The sequence below is a fragment of the Nicotiana attenuata genome, unplaced genomic scaffold (assembly GCF_001879085.1).
Source record: "Nicotiana attenuata strain UT unplaced genomic scaffold, NIATTr2, whole genome shotgun sequence".
Classification (NCBI taxonomy): domain Eukaryota; kingdom Viridiplantae; phylum Streptophyta; class Magnoliopsida; order Solanales; family Solanaceae; genus Nicotiana; species Nicotiana attenuata.
Window position 1 is genome coordinate 72598 of NW_017674543.1, and position 12282 is coordinate 84879.

Genomic DNA, 12282 nt, shown 5'->3' on the forward strand with positions numbered 1-12282 from the left:
TGATCATGTGCATTTCACGTGCATCTTTTTGTTAACCAATATAAACTTTGTTATGCCTTCCGAGGATCCTCAGTTGAGAAAATGTAAAAAAAGTTATTAAAGCATAACACGAAGCCACCATCAAGATTGTCAGTCATCCGTATTGTTCAAGGCTTGTTTACTGTTTACAAGCGCTTGTTAATGATGTTAATTGTCTAGGATTGTCTTGCATTCCTAGTTAGATCAAGACCATGGTGACGTCGTTATATCAAATCGCTTGGTGGGGTTCATAGTGGCTGTGCAATTTCTTCAATTGTATGGCTAGTCTATGCCTTAGCGTTGATGCTGAATAATAGAGAAAAGGCTTCACCGGAAATCATTGGTGTAGCTTTTGCGATTCTTTCACTTCTATGCTTATCTTCAGTGGAAACATTTCCTCTCGTTCGCCATCTCCATCTCAATGTCTTTGAGAGAATTCATCGGTTTATCGGATGGTCAGCGTTAGTTCTTCTGTGGGCTTTCATTATCTTGAGGGTTTCTTATGATGCTGAAACCAAACCATACAATAGAAAGATTGGTACCGAAATTATGAAGCACTAAGTATTCTGGTTCGAGGTGAGGCACGTCTGAGTGAAGATCACAGCACCATTTGGCCATGCTTCAATAATCAAATTTGATGGTGGAATCAAAGCTGGATTACTTGGGAGGATTAGCCTTTCGCCATTCTCTGAATGGCATGCGTTCGACACTATATTGGAAGGGAAGAAGGAGCATATGATGTTGGCAGCCGTTGTTGGTGATTTTACAGAATCACGAGTCGCAAATCCTCCTAGCCATTTGTGGGTTCGGCAAGATCATTTCGCCAGCTGCCAAATTTTAATAAGAGGACTTATACTTTTTATATTAGTACGTATACACACGTATATGCATCTATTCTACTGCCGAAGTGTTCGGCCCGCTCCAGAAGAAGAGGAAATACTTTATAAACAATCGATTCAAAGATTATTAAGAGGCTAATATTCAAAAAAGTACCAATTCTTATTAACGGTCAAGTAACCCGTCCAAAGCTCAAGTAATTAAAATTCGACCTTTTACATTCCTTTATCAAGTTCCAATATGATTTAAGCACTTAAATTAACAAGTAGGGTGCAAACATCGCAAGTATAACATTATTTAGGTCCTAAACTACCTGGACATAAGCATAACTAGTAGCTACGTACGGACTCTCGTCACCTCGTGCATACGCAGCCCACAAAAATAGAATCACATAATAAATCAATTCACCTATGGGGTTAATTCTCTCTTACAAGGTTAGAAAAGAGACTAACCTCGTCTCAAAGCTTACTCTTTGGTCCACAAATGTGCTTTAAACCCTCAACTCGGTGCCAAAGGACTCGAAATTAGTCAAATATAATATAAATAATCAATACATGTTCAAAAGTTCACATCCTAACTTTTAAAGTGATTACCCAATCCCAATTGAAGAATTCCTAAAATTCACCCCCAGGCACACGTGCCCGGATGTCAAATTTTTTTTAAGAAAGTTGTTACCTATAACCTCACGAACTCAAATATATGATTTTCACTAAATTCCATAATCATTTTCGTGGTTAAATCCTATTTTTATCAAAACCTAGGGTTTTTCATCTAAGCCCACAATTTTCACTAATTTACATGTTAAAACCTACCTATAAACTATGTATTTAACTCACATTAGATACAAATTGCTTACCTCAAATATCTAGTAAAACCCCCTCTCTAACCAGCTCCAAAATCGCCCCAAGTGAAATAAATGAAGCCCAAATGCTTAACCTCGACTCAAATGGAGTTCTGTATTCAACGTTTTTCGCACCCATGATAAAATAGTCGTACCTGCGGTTCCGCTTATGCGGACAAAACCATGCATGTTTGGACCAAGGCTAGACTGACCTCTTTCACTTTTGTGCCCAGCTGGTCGAGCCTGCGAACGCGTGCATGCGGCAATGAAATCGCACCTGCGATGTTTCTCGCCTCTGCGGTGGCTTCCTCGCACCTGCGCCTTCACAGGTGCGGTTCCCGTCTCGATTCTGCAGTCACTAGGCTACCCCTTGCTGGTCCACTTCTGCGGCAAAAGGCCAGCTTCTGCGAGCTCGCACCTGCGGCTGGCCAAGCGCAGATGCGATTGCACCAGAAGCTGGGAGCTTCAGCTGTTGCTCCCAAGTACCAATCTTAATCCGAGCCTCGTCCGATTAACACCCGAGGCCTTTGGGGCCCCGCCCGAACATAACAACAAGTTCGAAATCGTAAAAAGGACTCACTCGAACCCTCGAAATGGATAAAACAAAATCAAAACTAAGAAGCATACCCCTAAACCAAATCAAATCAACCCAAGAACTTCAAGTTCTTCAAACTTACTCCGAACGCGCCGAAACATACTTAAACTACTCGGAATGACACCGAATTTTGTGTGCAAGTCTTAAATCACCATATGGAAATATTTCCAGGCTCAAAATCCCAATTGGACCTCGATAACACCAAATCCCACTTCAAACCAAATTTAAAAAACTTTAAAACCTTCAAAGAGCCAACTTTTACTATTAGGCACTGAAACGCTCCCGGGTCATCCAAAACCCGATCCTAACATACGCGTATGTCCGAAATAATCATACGAACCTATTGAAACTGCCAAATCCTATTTCCGAGGTTGTTTTCTCAAAATGTTGACCAAAGACAAACTTAGCGTCTTAAAGCCAAACCAAGGAACCAACCATCCCCACCAGTCATAAAACAGTAAAAGCACATACGTGGAGTCTTATTTAGGGAAACAAGGTTCTAGAAAGCAAAACGACTCGGGTCGTTACATGGGATTTTCACCATTGCCACTTTTGGATCCTTAATTGAGCAAACGTGAAAACAAGTGCTTCACGAAGTATAAAACAAAGCCATCATCAAGATTGTCAGTCATCCTTCTTGATGAAGGCTTGTTTACTATTTACAAGTGCTAGTTTGTACTATTTCTGAATATCACCGAGTTGATTTATGCTACTATTGGAGTTTTCTGCTACGCAAGAGAGAAAGCAACTCTCTTTTCCATCGGAAACATTCTTGCTTTGACACTCTGTTGGAGGGAAGCTTTTCTGAGGGTGGTTTTCTGCCCCGCGGTTAATTGTCAACGATGGTCCTGTATAAGATTCTTGAGTTTTCGAATTTCATAATCATGTGCGTTTTACGTGTATCTTGTGTCAATCAATACAAACTTTTTTAAAAAAACACATAAATTAATATTCTTAATTTTTTATTAAAGTAGGAAGCTCCTAAAGACTCATAATGATATTTCTTCTATTTATAGTTGAAAACTTCTCTTTTTAGCATGTAAATATTTGCAATAGATAATACTCCTTTAGTTTCTTTTTATTCGTAATTCATATACTAAAAAAAGATTTTTTGTTCATATGTCCATTTTAACAAGTTGACAGAGAATTAATCATTATTTTTTAGTTTACCCTTCTCATTAAACAACTATTTTCCTAATTGCGTACTTTACATGTGCATCTTATATCAATTAACACTACGATTAATCATGATCACGTGCATTTCACGTGCATCTTTTTGTTAACCGATATAAACTTTTTGATATGCCTTCCGAGGATCCTCAGTTGAGAAAACGTAAAAAAGTTATTAATTAAATGAAGCATAAAACAAAGCCATCATCAAGATTGTCAGTCATCCGTATTGTTCAAGGCTTATTTACTATTTACAAGAGCTTGTTAATGATGTTATTTGTCTAGGATGGTCTTGCATTCCTATTTAGATCAAGACCATGGTGACGTCGTTATTTCAATCGCTTGGTGGGTTCAAAGTAGCTGTGCAATTTCTTCAATTGTATGGCTAGTCTATGCCTTAGTGTTGATGCTGCATAATAGTGAAAAGGCTTCTCCGAAAATTGTTGGTGTAGCTTTTGCGATTCTTTCACTTCTATGCTTATCTTTAGTGGCAACATTTCCTCTCGTTCGCCATCTCCATCACAATGTCTTTGAGAGGATTCATCGGTTTATTGGATGGGCAGCGTTAGTTCTTCTGCAGGCTTTCATTATCTTGAGGGTTTCTTATGATGCTGAAACCAAATCTTACAATAGTAAGATTGGTTCCGAATTTATGAAGCACGAAGAATTCTGGTTCGAGGTGAGGCGCGTCCGAGTGAAGATCACAGCACCATCTGGCCATGCTTCAGTAATCAAATTTAACGGCGGAATCAAAGCTGGATTATTTGGGAGGATTAGCCCTTCGCCATTCTCTGAATGGCATGCGTTCGGAGCTATCTTGGAGGGGAAGAAGGAGCATATGATGTTGGCGGCCGCTGTTGGCAATTTTACAGAATCACTAGTCGCAAATCCTCCTAGCCATTTGTGGGTTCGGCAAGATCATTTCGCTGGCTGCCAAATTTTAATAAGAGGCCTCATACTTTTTTTATTAGTATGTATACACACATATATGCACCTATTCTACTGCCGAAGCGTTCGGCGCGCTCCACAAGAAGAGGAAATACTTTATAAATAACCGATTCAAAGATTATTAAGAGGCTAATATTCAAAAAAGCACCAATTCTTATTAATGGTCAAGTAACCCGTCCAAAACTCAAGTAAATGAATTTTGACCTTTTACAATTCCTTTATCAAGTTCCAGTATGATTTATGCACTTAAATTAACAACTAGGGTGCAAACATCACAAGTATAACATGATTTAGTTCCTAAACTACCTGGACATAAGCATAATTAGGAGCTACGTACGGACTCTCATCACCTCGTGCATACGCATCCCACAAAAATAGAATCACATATTAAATCAATTCACCTATGGGGTTAATTCCCCTCTTACAAGGTTAGAAAAGAGACTTACCTCGCCTCAGCTTACTTTCTGGTCCACAAATGTGCTTTAAACACTCAACTCGGTGCCAAATGAGTCGAAATTAGTCAAATGGTATATAAATAATCAATACATGTTCAAAAGTTCATATCTTAACTATTAAAGTGATTACTCAACCCCAATTGAAGAATTCCTAAAATTCACCCCTGGGCCCAAGTGCCCGGATGTCGAATTTTTTTTAAGAAATTTGTTACCCATAACCTCACTAACTCAAATATATGATTTTCACTAAACTCTATAACCATTTTCGTGGTTAAATCCCACTTTTATCAAAAACTAGGGTTTTCCATCTAAACCCACAATTTTCACTAATTTATATGTTAAAATCTACCAATAAACAATGTATTTAACTCACATGAGATACAAATTGCTTACCTCAAATATCTAGTAAAACCCCCTCTCAAACCAGCTCCAAAATAGCCCCAAGAAGTGAAATAAATGAACCCCAAATGCTCAACCCGGACTTAAATGACGTTCTGTCTTCAACGTTTTTCGCACCCACGATAAAATAGGCGTACCTGCGGTTCCGCTTATGCGGACAAAACCACGCAGCTGTGGACCAAGCTAGACTGACCTCCTTCGCTTCTGTGCCCAGTTGGTCAAGCTGGCCAAGCGCAGGTGAGATTGCACCAGAAGTTGGGAGCTTCAGCTGTTGCTCCCAAGTACCAAACTTGGTCCGAGCCTCGTCCGATTAACACCCGAGGCCCCTGGAAACCCGCCCGAACATACCAACAAGTTTGAAATCGTAAAGAGGACTCGCTCGAACCCTCGAAACGGATAAAACAACATCAAAATTAAGACGCATACCCCAAACCAAATCTAAACAACCTAAGAACTTCAGGTTCTTAGAACTTACTCTGAACGTGCCGAAACATACTTAAACTACTCGGAATGAAACCAAATTTTGCGTGCAAGTCTTAAATCACCATACGGAAATATTTCTAGGCTCGAAATACCAATAGGACGTCGATAACACCAAATTCTACTTCGATCCAAATTTGAAAAACTTTAAAACCTTCAAAGAGCCAACTTTCACTATTAGGCGCTGAAATGCTCCCGGGTCATCCAAAACCCTATCCGAACATACGCGTATGTCCGAAATCATCATACGAACCTATTGGAACCGTTAAATCCTAATTCCGAGGTTTTTTACACAAAACATTGACCGAAGTCAAACTTAGCCTCCTAAAGCCAAACCAAGTAACCAAGTGTTCCGATTTCAACTCGAACCCTTCCAAATCCCGAACTAACCATCCTCACAAGTCATAAAACAGTAAAAGCACATACGTGAGTCTTATTTAGGGAAACAAGGTTCTACAAATCAAAACGACTGATCAGGTCGTTACATGGGGTTTTCACCATTGCCACTTTTGGAACCTTAGTTGAGCAAACATGAAAACAAGTGCTTCACGAAGTATAAAACAAAGCCATCATCAAGATTGTCAGTCATCCTTCTTTATGAAGGCTTGTTTACTATTTACAAGCGCTTGTTTATAATATTTCTGAATATCACCGGGTTGATTCTTGCTACTATTGGAGTATTCTGCTACGCAAGAGAGAAAGCAACTCTGTTTTCCATCGGAAACGTTCTTGGTTTGACACTCTGTTAGAGTGAAGCTTTTCTGAGGGTGGTTTTCTGCTCCGCGGTTAATTGTCTACGATGGTCCTGCATAAGATTCTTGAGTTCTTTGAATTTCATAATCATGTGCGTTTTACGTGCATCTTGTGTCAATCAATACAAACTTTTTTGAAAAAACACATAAATTTTTATTAATAATTTGTTATAAAAGTAGGAAACTCCTAAAGACTCATAATTTATATTTCTTCTCTTTGTACTTGAAAAGTTCTCTTTTAGCATGTAATTCTTTGTAATAGATAATACACCTTTCGTTTCTTTTTATTCGTAATTCATATACTTAAAAATGATTTTTTGGTTTACTTGTCCATTTTAACAAGTTGATAGAGAATTAATCATTACTCTTTAATTTACCCTTCTCATTAAATAACTATTTTCCTAACTGCGTGCTTTACATGTGCATCTTATATCAATTAACACTACGATTAATCATGATCACGTGCGTTTCATGTGCATCCTTTTGTTAACGAATATAAATTTTTTGTTATGCCTTCCGAGGATCCTCAGTTGAGAAAACGTAAAAAGTTATTAATGAAATGAAGCATAAAACAAAACCATCATCAAGATTGTTAGTCATCCGTATTGTTCAAGGCTTGTTTACTGTTTACAAGCGCTTGTTAATGATGTTAATTGTCTAGGATGGTCATGCATTCCAATTCAGATAAAAACCACGGTCACGTCATTATTTCAATCGCTTGGTGGGGTTCATAGTGGTTGTGCAATTTCTTCAATTGTATGGCTAGTCTATGCCTTAGTGTTGACGTTGAATAATAGAGAAAAGGCTTCAGTGGAAGTGTAGCTTTTGCGATTCTTTCACTTCTATGCTTACTTCAGTGGCAACATTTCCTCTCGTTCGCCATCTCCATCACAATATCTCTGAGAGGATTCATAGGTTTGTCGGATGGGTAGCGTTAGTTCTTCTGTGGGCTTTCATTATCTTGAGGGTTTCTTATGATGTTGAAACCAAATCTTACAATAGTAAGATTTGTTCCGAAATTATGAAGCATGAAGAATTCTGGTTCACGGTGAGGCGCGTCCGAGTGAAGATCACAGCACCATCTGGCCATGCTTCAGTAATCAAATTTGACAGCGGAATCAAAGCTGGATTATTTGGGAGGATTAGCCCTTCGCCATTCTCTGAATGGCATGCGTTCGGCACTATTTTGGAAGGGAAGAAGGATAACATGATGTTGGCAGCCGCTGTTGGCGATTTTATAGAATCACTAGTCGCAAATCCTCCTAGCTATTTGTGGGTTCGGCAAGTTCATTTTGCCGGTTGCCAAATATTAATAAGTGGCATTATACTTTTTATTTTTGTACGTATACACACATTTATGCATCTATTCTACGAACCCGTGCTAGACTGACCTCATTCGCTTCTGTGCCCAGCTAGTCGAGCCTGCGAACCCGTGCCTGCGGCGATAAAATCGCACCTGCGATGTTTCTCGCTTCTGCGGTGGCTTCCTTCGCACCTGCACCTTCGCAAGTGCGGTTCCCAGCTCGCATCTTCCATCACTGGGCTGCCCCTTGCTGGTCCGCTTCTGCGGCAAAAGGCTAGCTTCTGCGAGCTCGCACCTATGTCTGGCCAAGCACAGGTGCGATTACAAAGGAAGCTGGGAGCTTCGGCTATTGCTCCCAAGTACCAAACTTGGTCCGAGCCTCGTCCGATTAAAACCCGAGGCCCCTAGGCCCCGCCCGAACATACCAACAAGTTTGAAATCGTAAAAAGGACTCGCTCGAACCCTTGCAACAAATAAAACAACATCAAAACTAAGAAGCATACCCCTAAAGAAATCAAATCAACCTAAGAACTTCAAGTTCTTCAAACTTACTCCGAACGCGCCGAAACATACATAAACTACTCGGAATGACACCAAACTTTGCGTGCAAGTCTTAAATCACCATACAAAAATATTTCCAGGCTCGAAATCTCAATTGGACCTTGATAACACCAAATCATACTTCAAACCAAATTTAAAAAACTTTAAAACCTTCGAAGAGCCAACTTTCACTATTAGGCGCCGAAACGCTCCCGGGTCATCCAAAACTCGATCCGAACATACGCGTATATCAGAAATCATCGTACAAACCTATTGGAACTGTGAAATCCTAATTCTGAAGTTGTTTACTCAAAATATTGACCGAAGTCAAACTTAGCCTCTTAAAGCCAAACCAAGAAACCAAGTGTTCCGATTTCAACTCGAACCCTTCCAAATCCCGAACTAACCATCCCCACAAGTCATAAAATAGTAAAAGCACATACGTGGAGTCTTATTTAGGGAAACAAGGTTCTAGAAAGCAAAACGACCGATCGGATCGTTACATGGGGTTTTCACCATTGCCACTTTTGGATCCTTAGTTGAGCAAACGTGAAAACAAGTGCTTCTCGAAGTATAAAACAAAGCCATCATCAAGATTGTCAGTCATCCTTCTTGATAAAGGCTTGTTTACTATTTACAATTGCTTGTTTCTACTATTTCTGCATATCACCAGGTTGATTCTTGCTACTATTGGAGTTTTCTGCTACGCAGGAGAGAAAGCAACTCTCTTTTCCATCGGTAAAGTTCTTGCTTTGACACTGTTGTTGGTGTGAAGCTTTTCTTAGGGTGGTTTTCTGCCCCACGGTTACTTGTCTACGATGGTCTTGTATGAGATTCTTAAGTTTTTGAATTTCATAATCATGTGCGTTTTACGTGCATCTTGTGTCAATCAGTACAAACTTTTTTTGAAAAACACATAAATTTATATTCTTAACTAACCCAGTTTGATCCTAACATGTGGGGTCTGGGGAGAGTAGTTTGTACGCAGACCTTACCCCTACCTAATGCAGGTAGAGAGGTTGTTTCCAATAGACCCTCGGCTCAGGAAGGGCAATAAGAAGAAGAGGGAAGCAAGGATGGAAAACATTATCCAATAATAGCAACACGGAATACAATATCTGAGGCGAACAAAACCACATACCGTAATAAAAATCAAAGAATATGAAGGAAAGTGCAGGCTACTAAGCCTATCGATGAACACTATATCTACCTACTAACCTTCTACCTTAATCCTCGACCTCCACACCCTCTTATCAAGTATGACACTCCTAACGACCCATAATTTATATTTCTTCTATTTATAGTTGAAAACTTCTCTTTTTAGCATGTAAATCTTTGCAATAGATAATACTCCTTTCGTTTCTTTTTATTCGTAATTCATATAATAAAAAAAGATTTTTTGGTTTACATGTCCATTTTAACAAGTCGACAGAGAATTAATCATTATTTTATAATTTACCCTTCTCATTAAATAACTATTTTTCTAATTGCGTGCTTTACATGTGCATCTTTTTGTTAACCAATATAAACTTTTTGTTATGCCTTCCGAGGATCCTCAGTTGAGAAAGCGTAAAAAAAGTTATTAAAGCATAAAACAAAGCCATCATCAAGATTGTCAGTCATCCATATTGTTCAAGGCTTGTTTACTGTTTACAAGCGCTTGTTAATGATGTTAATTGTCTAGGAAGGTCTTGCATTCCTATTCAGATCAAGACCATGGTGACGTCGTTATTTCAAATCGCTTGGTGGGGTTCATAGTGGCTGTGCAATTTCTTCAATTGTATGGTTAGTCTATGCCTTAGTATTGATGCTGAATAATAGAGAAAAGGCTTCACCGGAAATAATTGGTGTAGCTTTTGCGATTCTTTCACTTCTATGCTTATCTTCAGTGGCAACATTTCCTCTCGTTCGCCATCACCATCACAATGTCTTTGAGAGAATTCATCGGTTTATCGGATGGGCAGCGTTAGTTCTTCTGTGGGCTTTCATTATCTTGAGGGTTTCTTATGATGCTGAAACCAAACCTTACAATAGAAAGATTGGTACCGAAATTATGAAGCTCTAAGAATTCTGGTTCGAGGTGAGGCACGTCCGAGTGAAGATCACAGCACCATCTGGCCATGCTTCAGTAATCAAATTTGATGGCGGAATCAAAGCTGGATTAGTTGGGAGGATTAGCCCTTCGCCATTCTCTGAATGGCATGCGTTCGGCACTATTTTGGAAGGGAAGAAGGAGCATATGATGTTGGCAGACGTTAACGATTTTACAGAATCACTAGTCGCAAATCCTCCTAGCCATTTGTGGATTCGGCAAGATCATTTCGCCAGCTGCCAAATTTTAATAAGAGTCCTTATACTTTTTTTATTAGTACGTATACACACGTATATGCATCTATTCTACTGCCAAAGCGTTCGGCCCGCTCCACAAGAAGAGGAAATACTTTATAAACAACCGATTCAAAGATTATTAAGAGGCTAATATTCAAAAAAGCACCAATTCTTATTAACGGTCAAGTAACCCGTCCAAAACTCAACTAAATAAAATTCGACCTTTTACATTCCTTTATCAAGTTCCAATATGATTTATGCACTTAAATTAACAAGTAGGGTGCAAACATCGCAAGTATAACATGATTTAGGTCCTAAACTACCTGGACATAAGCATAACTAGTAGCTACGTACGGACTCTCGTCACCTCGTGCGTACGCAGCCCACAAAAATAGAATCACATAATAAATCAATTCACCTATGGGGTTAATTCTCTCTTACAAGGTTAGAAAAGAGACTTACCTCGTCTCAAAGCTTACTCTTTGGTCCACAAATGTGCTTTAAACCCTCAACTTGGTGCCAAATGATTCGAAATTAGTCAAATGTTATATAAATAATCAATACATGTTCAAAAGTTCACATCCTAACTTTTAAAGTGATTACCTAATCCCAATTGAAGAATTCCTAAAATTCACCCCCGGGCCCACGTGCCCGGATGTCAAATTTTTTTTAAGAAAGTTGTTACCTATAACCTCACGAACTCAAATATATGATTTTCACTAAATTCCATAACCATTTTCGTGGTTAAATCCTATTTTTATCAAAACCTAGGTTTTTTCATTTAAGCCCACAATTTTCACTAATTTACATGTTAAAACCTACCTATAAACTATGTATGAACTCACATTAGATACAAATTGCTTACCTCAAATATCTAGTAAAACCCCCTCTCTAACCAGCTCCAAAATCGCCCCAAGTGAAATAAATGAACCCCAAATGCTTAACCCCGACTTAAATGGAGTTCTTTCTTCAACGTTTTTCGCACCCACGATAAAATAGTCGTACCTGCGGTTCCGCTTATGTGGACAAAACCATGCAGGTTTAGACCAAGGCTAGACTGACCTCCTTCACTTTTGTGCCCAGCTGGTCGAGCCTGCGAACCCGTGCATGCGGCGATAAAATCGCACCTGCGATGTTTCTCGCTTCTACGGTGGCTTCCTTCGCACCTGCGCCTTCGCAGGTGCATTCCCGGCTCACTTCTGCGGTCACTGGGCTGCCCCTTGCTGGTCCACTTCTGCGGCAAAAGGCCAGCTTCTGCGAGCTCGCACCTGCGGCTGGCCAAGCGCAGGTGCGATTGCACCAGAAGCTGGGAGCTTCAGCTGTTGCTCCCAAGTACCAATCTTAATCCGAGCCTCGTCCGATTAACCCCCAAGGCCCTTGGGGCCCCGCCCGAACATAACAACAAGTTCGAAATCGTAAAAAGGACTCGCTCGAACCCTCGAAATGGATAAAACAAAATCAAAACTAAGAAGCATACCCCTAAACCAAATGAAATCAACCTAAGAACTTCAAGTTCTTCAAACTTACTCCGAACGCGCCGAAACATACTTAAACTACTCGGAATGACACCTAATTTTGCATGCAAGTCTTAAATCACCATACGGAAATATTTCGAG

General features: G+C 39.6%; 3 pseudogenes; all 3 read left to right on the forward strand.

Moving 5' to 3' along the window:
* The first annotated feature begins 230 nt into the window (after positions 1–230).
* LOC109218867 lies at positions 231–2191 on the forward strand (annotated as a pseudogene).
* Positions 2192–3593: 1402 nt separating this feature from the next.
* On the forward strand, positions 3594–7885 carry LOC109218868 (annotated as a pseudogene).
* Positions 7886–7956: 71 nt separating this feature from the next.
* On the forward strand, positions 7957–12011 carry LOC109218869 (annotated as a pseudogene).
* Positions 12012–12282: the final 271 nt, after the last annotated feature.